General features: G+C 44.2%; 1 long non-coding RNA gene across 1 annotated transcript in view; it reads right to left on the bottom strand.

Annotated features, from left to right (window-relative positions):
* Positions 1-3,586: 3,586 nt before the first annotated feature.
* Positions 3,587-12,975, bottom strand: part of LOC132385014 (uncharacterized) — a 48,289-nt gene continuing 38,900 nt past the window's right edge. Inside the window, exon 3 of the long non-coding RNA XR_009509053.1 lies at positions 3,587-3,927. This is a non-coding gene — a long non-coding RNA (uncharacterized LOC132385014). The remainder of the gene's footprint in view (positions 3,928-12,975) is intronic.

Here is a 12,975-nt window from a genome sequence, read left to right as displayed (position 1 = left end):
AGCCTGCGGGCAGAGCAAACCAGCAGGGGCTATCGTGACGTCTTGTTCTGGGCACAGGTGGGACAGGTATGGACATGTGTGGACATCTTGGGCCGCAAAAATCACCTCTTTATAAATTCCAGGGTCCACTGAATCCTCAGGTGGCCAAGCAGATGGGAAGAGTAACCCCACACCAACACTCTGAGGTGCAGAGTGGCAGGGACATTCAGCCAGTTGAGAGGTTGCCCACCCGGGCCTGGATCCGTCTGTTGGACAGCCCTCATCTCTGCCTCTATGCCCAAAACACAAGCGAGGAAGGGTGGATTGGCATAGTCCTCAGGGATGTCGAGCGGGTGGGAGAGAGCACTGGCCTTGGTATTCTTGCTGCCAGGATGGTAGGTGAGGGTGAAATTAAACCGGGTGAAGAAAAGAGTCGAAAGGGCTTGATGGGAGTTGAGTCTCTCAGCGTCCCAAATGCAGGAGAGGCTTTTGTGATCTGTCCATAGCAGAAAGTGGTAGCCAGAGTCGCCATGCCTCCAGGGCCTCCTGTTCCTCGGTTCTCATCATCATAGCTACATCAGGCAACAGGAAACAAAATCACAGCTGATTATCCAGAGAAGAGCGCTGGGAGAGTAGAACTCCATTGGTGACACCTAATGCATCAAGCTCAACAATGAAAGGAAGGGCTGGGTGAAGCATTGCTTTAGTTCTGAGAAATCTTGGTCCAGTTCACCTGTCCATAGAAATCCTGCAGAGCTCTTCTTGGTGGGTGCATTTATGGAACTGGGGCTTCTAATGAAGCAGTGATAAAAGATTGCAAACCCCATGATGCATCTCACCTGTTTGACTGCCGATGGATAGGGCCACTCTGTGACTGCATGAGCACTGGAATGAGTGAGGATGAGACTCAAGAATGACACTTGCTCTTTGTGGAAATCACACTTCTTGGCATAAAGGTTGTTCTCGAGGAACCATCTGAGAACCCTCTGGACGTGTTCCTGGTGAGAGCGGGAATAGATAAGAATGTTGGCCAACTACACAAAAACAAACTGATTTAACATCGTTGATCAGGGCCTGTAAAACAGTAGGGACGTTGTCCTGACCAAAGAGCATCACAAGGTACTCATAATGGCCAATTGAGTTCTTGAATGCTGTCTTCCTCTTGTCCCCTTCTCCGATGCAAACCGGGCTGTAAGCATTGTACATTTTGGAGAATATGTTTGCTCCCTGGAGATGGTCAAATGCAGAAGTAAGCGGGGAAGAGGGTAGCAGATTTTCACTGTGATTTTATTGAGTGGCTGATAACGAATGCAGGGTCAAAACTTGCCATTGTTCTTTCTCACAGAAAAGAAGCCCGCCCCTGCTGGTGAGGTTGAGAGACAAATAAATCCTAAGGCCAATACCTCCATGGCCACTGTCTTAGGACAAGAGAGGGAGAAGAGTCAACCCTGGGGAGGACCAATACTGGGTAAGAGGTTAATGGTGCAGTCATATGGCTGGTGTAGAGGCAGGGAGGTGGCCTTTTTCTTTCTGAACACCTCTAGAAGGTCAGCATATTCAGCCGAGACACCAGACAGGCCCACACCAGCAGTTGGCACAGGACGGGATAGGCTGACAAGGGCTTGAGCTCGACCCTGACAGGCATGCCAGTCCCCGCTCTTGGAGTGCCCTTAGGGACTTATCGATCCATGGATTGTGTTGAGGTAGCCCAGGGAGGCCAAGCACCACTGACAATTCAGTGAATCAACAAGTTGGAGGAAGAGCCGTTGTCTTGTAGCACAAGTTGGAGGGTATTGTGGCAAGGTGGATCTTGCTGGTGCCTAGAGGCCGTCCATTCAGAGAACGTACACAGCATACAACCTGAAATATTTAGTCTTCACAGACATGCACGAGAGAAGGAAGAACCCCAACAGAATGAACGACAGCAAAGCATTAGAACCCCAAAGCCTCCTGTCCCCCTCCCCCTCCCTGCGCAAGCAGCAACGTAACAACCTCCCCCTACCCGGCCCATTTCAGCAAAATGTGTCAGCGTCCACCATCCATCCAGCCAGTAGCAAAGCACCCAAAGAGAGACCGTGACCTGTAGTCAACAAAAACTGTTTGACGTGCCACAGACCCTCCCTCTCTCTCACTAACGAGGGACAGAGACATCACTCAATTCACAGCAAAAGGGGAGACTGACAGTTGCTGTTATGGTGTTACAATCTGCCTTTTATTCCAAGATTCTCCGATTGGGAACTCCCCATTTTTGAGGCAGAGAAATATCCCTGAGGTTTCCATTTGCCCTGGAGTCAATAAATACTTGAAGCTCATGGGTCTGAGACACACGACAAGGAAACTCGGAGCACTGTACGATTAGGGGAAGATGCCTGCAGGAAGAATTCCCCTTCTTACTGATGGATCTCCACTTTTACTGGGAACTTGGAGACTGATGCCTGAACGTGTCTTGGAGAGCCACAGTAGAGGCAGCACCTGTTCTTCTGTGCCAATCTCATTCCTCCTGAGAGGTGCATGCTGGCCACCTACAGAAGCTCCTTTGTTGTCTGCATGGGAGAGAGGGTGAGGACAAACGGTGATCTAGAGTAAGAGGCTTGGGACGTTCTCTCGCAGCACTGCTCAGTTGCCTGGTTAACTATTCGAAGGCCAGGCTGACCTGTTTGTCCTGCATTGTGATGTCATGTTGGACACCTCTGCTCAACCCATGCTGGAATGGGCCATTTCGGCCAACCCAGACTCCACAGTCTGTAACTTCTCTCCTACCTGAACAGCCAGCTTCGGTTTGGGCTGGGCTTGCTGATCAGAGAGCATGGGCCACTTCTGCCAACCCAGACTCCACAGTCTGTAACTTCTCTCCTACCTGAACAGCCAGCTTCGGTTTGGGCTGGGCTTGCTGATCAGAGAGCATGGGCCACTTCTGCCAACCCAGACTCCACAGTCTGTAACTTCTCTCCTACCTGACCAGCCAGCTTCAGGGCCATGGTGTCCGCTGTCTCTCCACTCGGTCTATTTTGATGCTGGAGTCTTGCAGTCACAGGGTTCGGTGATGGTGCAAGTGCAGAGGGAAAGACACTGAAGTAACTGAACAGTTCACTGAATTTTAATAAGAGCTGTGCAGAACAAAAGGAAAATAATAAACGCTAGGCCAACAGGGCCACTAACTAAACTCTCAAAGAACAATCTAACACCGTCACTCTGACCTGGAAGCAACAACTTAATACTAAACTAAGACCACCCCTTTACAGCATCAACCTAAATTGTCATCTGCTTTCCCGGAATGTGGACCAACGTGAGCAGTCAGCACTTCCCTCACTCTGCTTCAGTCGAGACTCGACAAGACTGAAACGAAAGGAAGGGAGTTAAATACAACCACCAAGAAGTCCTAATTGGCTGGAAGGACCATACTCATGAGTGTGATTGCCGATCCCTTTCGGCTGCCCACCTGTGAGGGCACCAGGCTCCACAGCAGAGTCCGAGATAGTGACATTTCCCTTTCTCATGCAATTGTACACTTAAAAAATAACAACTGCAGGGCAAATGGAATCCAATAAATAACTTACTATGAACTCAAAATAAGCCCTACCAAATCACAAGCTAAACAGTGCAGCACTAGCTTAATAAAACACTGGGAATTCCACAGACCGGATCTGTTCTCCAAGGGTTCATGTATTTTTTGCTTCTGATATTATTACAATCACAGCTGATGAAAACATGGTTATTATTTCAGAAATCTGCTTGCTTTTTGAAGGAAATTTCCACAAAGTAACAAGGCTACAGTATGATGAATCCATTTATGTGACAGGTTCCATCTGTTGTCTGGTCATCATTGGCACCATTTGATGGGAAGAAGTCCTGTTGGACCGCATTTCTGGTCGAAGAATGCACAAGCTTGTGTTCCATTATAAGACGAAGAAAAGGTGCTTGGCCAAGATAAAGGAAGATAGCTGGTGCCTGTAGAACAATTTCAGAAACAGAATCAGAATCAGGTTTCTTATCACAGACATATGTTGTGAAATCTGTTGTTCTGCGTCAACAGTACAGTGCAATATATAAATTACTCTGATTTTTGAGAAAAATACACCTTATAGAGGAGGGGAAGGAATAGTTGAAGCACCATTCCAAAGTAATTCAGGAAAATATCCAGAGCATCATAATGTCTCTTCTTGTTATCCCAGCTCACGGTTGTAGCAGTGAGTGTATCCTGGTCTGACCTGTGAAATGCTGAAACACTCCCTTTATTGACTGTTGTATAGCTGCTGACAGCTGCTGGGCTGTAATCCTACACTCCAACAAGAGTGCCTGTAACATCTGTGGCCAGTTTAGTCCAGATTCTTTCCAGCCAGTGAACCTCTCAGTCCACAACCTGCCTCAACCCTCTGTCTCACTATCATAGCTAAAGGCTATCTGTACTCTCTGCTCTTTGCTCTCAGTCTCAACCTGAAATGTCAGCTACCCTTTGTCTCCACAGATGCTTCTAACTACTAAATTCTTCCAGCAGTTTGTTTTTGCTTCAGTTTTAGGATGTGTTTTAAAGGAAGAGAGAGAATGTGAGCGAAGGTAAAGTTTAGAAAATAAATTGCACAACTTGGGACCAAGCCTGTTGAAAGCATTTAAAGCATCTTGGAATGAATCTCAGTTGGTGATATGGAGACACAAGGGACTGCAGTCACTGGGACCTACAACAACACATACAACACGGGGGGAATTCAACAGGCTAGGCAGCAGCTAAGGAGGGGAATGCAGTTGAGACCCTTCAACTGGACTCAAGGTCATGGTGATAGATGACCCTCATTTATAGGGTTGATGTTGCTAAAAATTCCCAAAAAAATGGACTATGATATTAACACAACAAAGAAAAATAATTTACATTTCAGCATCACTACGTAGAAGTTCTATAGAGTTCTACAGCACAGGAATATGCCCTTTTGTCCACCAAGGTGGCACTGATCAACAAGCACTCATATGCACTAATCATACACTAATGCCATTTGATTTTCTCCATTTTCCCATTAACTAGTCTCTGAGCTACCACTCACCTACACACTAGGGACAATTTACAGTGGTCAGCTAATTTACCAACCTATGTAACTTTGGGATATGGGAGGAAATTTGAGCACCTGGAGGAAACACACACAGTCACAGGGAGAATGTGTAAACTCTATAGAGAGTACTGAGGGTCAGGATAAAACCTTGGTCACTGCAGCTGTGGAGCAGCAGCCCTACTAATTGTACCACCAGACTACCCCTTTGGTTCTAGCCATAGTAGCTGAGCGGTTAGCACAACACTATTACAGCTCAGGGCGTTGGAGTTTGGAGTTCTATCCTGACATCCTCCGTAAGGAATTTGTAAGTCCTCCTTGTGGAATGTGTGGGTTTCCTCCAGGTTCTCCAGCTTCCTCCCACAATTTGAATGGCTTGTAGGGCCAGAAGGGCCTATTTTGTTCTGTGCACCAATAAGTAATTAAATAAAAGGAAATGGAATTGGTTTATCTTGTCACAGTGTAAAGCTGTTGATTGCATACCATCCAGACCGACCACTCCATATATAAGGACATTGTGGTAGCAAAAAAGGAAAACGGAACGAAGAATATAGAGTTACAAAAAAATTCACCTGTATAAATCTTAGAGTTACAGTTTGAATATATAATCTGTGCTGAATTTTCTGTGGGGTTGCATCGTTTGACCACCAATAATCCACCTGTATTTTATGGTAGTTATAGCCAGCAACCCATACTGGACTTCAGGTGAGAGCAGGAGTGGGCTCAGTTGAGCTACAATTCCCTGCCAACATTCACTGACCCAGCTCCCACGTTGGGTGGACTGGAGCTTAGAGGTATCCACTGGAAAATAACACAGTGAGGCTCATTTATTGCACATTGGCATTTATGTTTCCTTCATGTTGCAACTTGACAACATGCTAGGCCACTTCAGAGGGCAGATAACATTCAAGCATGTTGCTGTTGTCTGTAGCATCGAGCTTACTCCTCCAAAGGGCATCAGTGAATTAATGGGCTCACTTCACATTGAACATTAATCTGTGTCTCTGGATTTCTAGTCAAATGAATAATTACTATACTGCTAACTACAAGAGCAGAGGGGAGAATCTACAAAAACTGAAACACCCAAAATTCACAAACACAGGAAATTCTGTAGATGTTGGAAATCCAAATCAACACACACAAAATGCTGGAGGAACTCAGCAGGTCAGGCAGCATCTATGGAAATGAACAAACAGTCAACATTTCAGGCCAAGACCCTTCTTCAGGACTGGGAAGGAAGGGGGAAGATGCCAGAATAATAAGGTGAAGGGAAGGAAAGGAGGACAGCTAGAAGGTGATGGGTGAAGCCAGGTGGGTTGAAAAGGTAAAGAGCTGGAGACGAAGGAATCTGAAAGGAGTGGAGAGTGGGCCAAAGGAGAAAAGGGAGGAGGAAGGTGTTCAGCAGGTGAGAAGAAGAGTCAAGAGGCCAGAGCGGGAGTAGAAGAAGAGGGAAGGGGGAGGGGAAAGAAAGAATAAAAAATGCTGGAAGGAGACATCGATGTTCATGCCATCAGGTTGGAGGCTACTTAGGTGGAAACCAAAACACAATAAACATTAAAGTGGTAACCAATGACATCTTTATATGTGTAGCTGAAGAACTATTATTATTGTTATTATTATCTTGATTTCTATCTACAGGGACTGGAATCCATTCTTCTTATAGATATAATTGGCCCAGAGCGAGAATACTGCAATGCTGTGCCTCAGCCAATTACAGATGATGAAACACTTTCACGATCCGCAACTCGTGTTACCCACTGTTTAATTCATGAGTTATAAAAGATTCAGATACTATTAAGCGTAAGTAGCTAGCAACATCAACATATAAACCGCAGGTCATGGGATGGTGGTGAAATGAAATTGGCAGAAAGCAACAAATATATATATACATGAAAGGAGGAATTAAGACAACAGGCTGCTTTAAAGTGAAACAGTGTGCAATTCATTGAAGATGTTTCCATTGCAAAATGTATTAAAAGAGTGCCCAATAAATGCCTATGAACTCAGCAGTTCTTCATTGCAGGTGTGATTAACAGACTGAAACAATGATATTTTTGTTTGTAGATAATAGTTGCCATTGTACTCATTTTCCAATTTGTTCAGGAAGTTAACCTTTTCACCTGACCAATCATGATCCAGCAAAAGCTTTCAACACTAGACCTTTCCTGTCGCGAAATTGCCCTTCAACTTTCTTTGGATGTTTGCAGATGTTACATGACATGTTTAAACATTGAATCAAAAATTGTTTTTTCCCTGATATGTGAAATCCCTAATTTGGAATGGCTTCTAGCATTTTTCATTGCTAAACTTCATGCGTCTGGCTGCAATATCTGAAATTCCCTCTCCAAGGAATTACAAGGAAGGTTTTCCTTTATAATCAGTCTTAACACACAACAAATACTCTATGTTAAATAAAAAAAAAATGATGATTGCTATTTTGGAATAGAATATAGAACATAGAAACATGGAATATAGACAGTGCTGCAAGATATCACAAATGGCACTGAAAAATCGGGCCATCAAACTTGGTTTGCTGCTATTAATTCAGGAAAGAATGTCCTTCAAGTCACTAGAAGAATGCATTGTTTTGTTTTGAAAACCTCGAGTGAATCTTTCTGATCAACCACCAGAGCAAGACTTTCTGTTGGACAACACATCTGATAAGGTGGTAAAGTGTGAAGCTGGTTCATATATTCACTTTCTGGAGTAGTGTTAAAACCAAAAAGCTAGTCATTCAGATGGGAGCATGTGACTAACTAAACCAAGCTGTCTTATTGGTTAGTCATAAGCACTCTTAGTTCTTTTTCTCTCTCTCTGTAGTATTGCAATAAAGTCAAATAAGTTATTTAAAATTTTAATGATGGATAATCACTGCAAGTAGTACGCTGAAGCAGTACGAGCTGGGATGCCCCAGAGTCGATTTTTTTATCTGTGCTAAGGGAGCTGGTTAATGGAATGGTGATGGGTGTTTCCTATTGCCTTCTGTTGACAGGATAAAAAAAGGGATAGAAAATTATTGCGTGACAGATGTAGCATATATGTAGCATGTGGAAATGTCAGAAATGAAGTTATTAATTTCAAATTGTTATATTAGAGATGAGTATGATACTAGAAGGAACTTTACAAGGTTTGTACTTAGCATGGAGAACTTCACATCCACAATGAAGAAATGTCACAACCTCACCACGATTGTTAATTTCTTATTGAGTCCTCCGTCAGTCAGAGTTGATCATGGATATTGCATCCCAGCTGTCCAGATACACAAGCCAGGGCAGTATGATATGGAGGTAAGCTGTTGCCCGTGCAGTATGGCTCCCCCTCTCCATGCATCTGATGAATCCAAAGGAACGGCAGAGACTGATACTGTTGGGTACCAATAGCATCACAGGAGTTGTCAGTCAACATTGAGCTCAATATAGGATTGCCTTAGGGACTCCAGATCCAGATTTTTCCCTCTGGGTTTACTCCCAAAGCCTTCCCCATGAGTGAGTATAGTCACAAGGCAGTGGAGGTTTGAGATCAGTTTTCCTTCTCCTAGCTGAGCTACCGACCATGGCTGATGAGCCCCATCTGCCTGAAGCGACTGGTGTTAAGATGCCAGTAACCTACCTTTGCCTCTTCTCCTGTCAATAGAAACAATTCCACCATGGCTAGTAGTTAAGCCACATGTGAATGTCAGGAGTTAGACTTGATTGTCAGAGTCTATTTGAGATGCATGTCATTGGGAGCATTTAACAGGTAGTGGGAGCTTGTCCCATTACCATCACTGGCTATAACAACCTGAAGGAACCATTTCTTACTACACCACACCAAAACTTCCAACCACTGTTACAGCAAAATTTATTGTTCATTAACTTCTGTCATACTTGAACTGTTGGAATGGGAGAAGCAAGGGAATGAAAGCCAATCAGCCAGTGGTCATTGGTCATATTCTTGAAATATTCACTTATATCCAGAGAACAAAAATGGATATGTGGTATGAAACCATAACTGTGTTGTAGAATGAGAGTTAGGTGAAAGAAATTGTTTGGGTTCTGTCCAACAGAACTAGTTGCTTTTAATAATCAGTGTCATGGGTGAGAGATTCATTCTAATATTTAAAAAGCATTAATAATATTTAAATAAGGTTGCTTGAAATATCTGATTTATTTGCAAGGTAAGACCTGGTCTACAGAGTCAAACTTTGAATGCATAGAATGATATTGTTGGGTTATCTTGACTGTAATGTAAATTTTAATTGGCACAGTTTGTGTATGGCTTCTTATCTAAAGGGCAAGGAAGGCATCAGAACGGGATTTACTTTTGCAGACATTTTTATGGACATAAACACACTTAATCATCCACACAGACTGGAATTATGGGAGAGTTACTGTATATGCAGATGTTACAGTATGTTACCGTAATTAAATTTGTTTACGACACTACATTGATGGGCCTTATTTCAGACAATAACAGTGTGGACCACAGGGAAGAGGTTATCTCTCTGATACAGTGGTGTCAAGAAAACAACCTCTCCCTCAATGTCACAAAACAAAGGAGCTGGTTGTGGACTACAGGAGGAATGGAGACAGGCTAACCCCTATTGACATCAATGGATCTGGGGCTGAGAGGGTAAACAGCTTTAAGTTTCTCAGCATCCACATCACTGAGGACCAGCTGTGTGGTGAAAAAGGCACAACAGTGCCCCTTTCACCTCAGACGGTTGAGGAAGTTTGGCATGGGCCCCCAAATCCCAAGAACTTTCTACAGGGACACACTTAAGAGCATCCTGACATGGCTGCATCACTGCCTGGTATGGGGGGCTGTACCTCCCTCAATCGCAGGACTCTGCATAGAGTGGTGCGGACAGCCCAGCGCATCTGTAGTTGTGAACTTCCCATGATTCAGGACATTTACATAGACAGGTGTGTAAAAAAGGGCCTGAAGGATCATTGGGGACCTGAGTCACCCCAAGCCCAATCTATTCCAGCTCCTACCATCCGGGAAACGGTACTGCAGCATAAAAACCAGGACCAACAGGATCTGGGACAGCTTCTTTCACCAGGCCATCAGACTGATTAACTCATGCTAATTTGTATGTACTCTACATTACATTGACTGTTCTATTTATTATAAATTACTATGATTGCACATTCAGACTGAAACGTAACATAAAGATTTTTACTCCTCTTGTATGTGAAGGATGTAAGAAATAAAATCAATTCGATTCAATTCAAAAATTATAAGTGATGACTTCTGGTCAAGATGGTTTATATACCTGATCCATTTTGTTCGCTTTTTCGTGTGGGAGGAAGGATTTGCAGGTCGATGTGCCTGAACATTTTGATCTTTTTTTTGTGCGGGGAAGAAGGTTTAGAGGAGATGTGCCAGTTCCATTTTTGTTTGTTTTTTATTGAGGGTGGGGGATTTGGGGGAGATGTGACTGTTTTGCTTTGTTTGTTTATTTTTGTTTGAGGGGGATTTGGGGGTTGACGTGTCTGATCCATTTTGTTTGTTTTTTTGTGCAGGAGGGGGATTTGAGGGAGATGTGACTTCTGTTTTGTTCATTTTTCTGTGCAGGAGGAGGATTTGCCTGTCTGTTGGTTTGTGTTTTAATGCGGGAGGATGGATTTGATGGTCGATGTGTCTGTTCTGTTTTGTTCCTTGTTTTTGCATTAGGAGGGATTTGGGTATTGATGCGCCTCTTTTGCTTTGTTCCTTTTTTTTGTGTTACAAGGGATTTGGGGGTTGATAGAACATAGAATAGTACAGCATATTACAGGCCCTTCGGCCCACAATGTTGTGCTGACCCTCAAACCCTGCCTCACATATAACCCCCCACTTTAAATTCCTCCATATACCTGTCTAGTAGTCTCTTAAACTTCACTACTGTATCTGCCTCCACCACTGACTCAGGCACTGCATTCCACGCACCAACCACTGTCTGAGTGAAAAACCTTCCTCTAATATCCCCCTTGAACTTCCCTCCCCTTACCTTAAAGCCATGTCCTCTTGTACTGAGCAGTGGTGCCCTGGGGAAGAGGCGCTGGCTGTCCACTCTGTCTATTCCTCTTAATATCTTGTCCACCTCTATCATGTCTCCTCTCATCCTCCTTCTCTCCACAGAGTAAAGCCCAAGCTCCCTTAATCTCTGATCATAATCCATATTCTCTAAACCAGGCAGCATCCTGGTAAATCTCCTCTGTACCTTTCCAATGCTTCCACATCCTTCCTGTACCGAGGCGACCACAACTGGACACAGTACTCCAAGTGTGGCCTAACTAGAGTTTTATACAGCTGCATCATTACATCGCATCGCTTAAACTCTATCCCTCAATTTATGAAAGCTAACACCCCATAAGCTTTCTTAACTACCCTATCTACCTGTGAGGCAACTTTCAGGGATCTGTGGACATGTACCCCCAGATCCCTCTGCTCCTCCACACTACCAAGTATCCTGCCATTTACTTTGTACTCTGCCTTGGAGTTTGTCCTTCCAAAGTGTACCACCTCACACTTCTCCGGGTTGAACTCCATCTGCCACTGCTCAGCCCACTTCTGCATCCTATCAATGTCTCTCTGCAATCTTCGACAATCCTCTACACTATCTACAACACCACCAATCTTTGTGTCGTCTGCAAACTTGCCAACCCACCCTTCTACCCCCACATCCAGGTCATTAATAAAAATCACGAAAAGTAGAGGTCCCAGAACAGATCCTTGTGGGACACCACTAGTCACAACCCTCCAATCTGAATGTACACCCTCCACCACGACCCTCTGCCTTCTGCAGGCAAGCCAATTCTGAATCCACCTGGCCAAACTTCCCTGGATCCCATGCCTTCTGACTTTCTGAATAAGCCTACCGTGTGGAACTTTGTCAAATGCCTTACTAAAATCCATGTAGATCATATCCACTGCACTACCCTCATCTATATGCCTGGTCACCTCCTCAAAGAACTCTATCAGGCTTGTTAGGCACGATCTGCCCTTCACAAAGTCATGCTGACCGTCCCTGATCAGACCAAGATTCTCTAAATGCCCATAGATCCTATCTCTAAGAATCTTTTCCAACAGCTTTCCCAACATAGGCGCAAGGCTCACTGGTCTGTAATTACCTGAACTATCCCTACTACCTTTTTTGAGCAAGGGGACAACATTCGCCTCCCTCCAATCCTCGGGACCATTCCTGTGGACAACGAGGACATAAAGATCCAAGCCAGAGGCTCAGCAATCTCTTCCCTCGCCTCGTGGAGCAGCCTGGGGAATATTCCGTCAGGCCCTGGGGACTTATCCGTCCTAATGTATTTTAACAACTCCAACACCTCCTCTTCCTTAATATCAACATGCTCCAGAACATCAACCTCACTCATATTGTCCTCACCATCATCAAGTTCCCTCTCATTGGTGAATACTGAAGAGAAGTATTCATTGAGGACCTCACTCACTTCCACAGCCTCCAGGCACATCTTCCCACTTCTATCTCTAATCAGTCCTACCTTTACTCCTGTCATCCTTTTGTTCTTCACATAATTGAAGAATGCCTTGGGGTTTTCCTTTACCCTACTCGCCAAGGCCTTCTCATGCTCCCTTCTTGCTCTTCTCAGCCCCTTCTTAAGCTCCTTTCTTGCTACCCTATATTCCTCAACAGACCCATCAGCGGCAGGTTGCTGTCAATGCAATGCTCCTCAGACAGGATGAAGAGATCATTACTCCCCAACGCCATTCGGCTCTACAATTCAACCACCAGGGGCAAGACATGTTGAGTGCCGGGGTTAGGACTGAGCTTAAGTTACCACTCAATGCACTTTAGTAAACTATTTAAGAACTTTTTAAAAGTTATTTATTAATGCTTTTTGGGAGGGTGATTTTAGATGCATATCATATTTATACTGAGTTAAATACTGTATGTAATTAGTTTTGCTATAATAAGTGTATGGGACACTGGAAAAATGTTGAATTTCCCCTTGGGGATGAATAA

Source organism: Hypanus sabinus, chromosome X1 (assembly GCF_030144855.1).
Source record: "Hypanus sabinus isolate sHypSab1 chromosome X1, sHypSab1.hap1, whole genome shotgun sequence".
NCBI classification, from domain to species: domain Eukaryota; kingdom Metazoa; phylum Chordata; class Chondrichthyes; order Myliobatiformes; family Dasyatidae; genus Hypanus; species Hypanus sabinus.
This window is presented reverse-complemented; position numbering and strand designations above follow the sequence as displayed.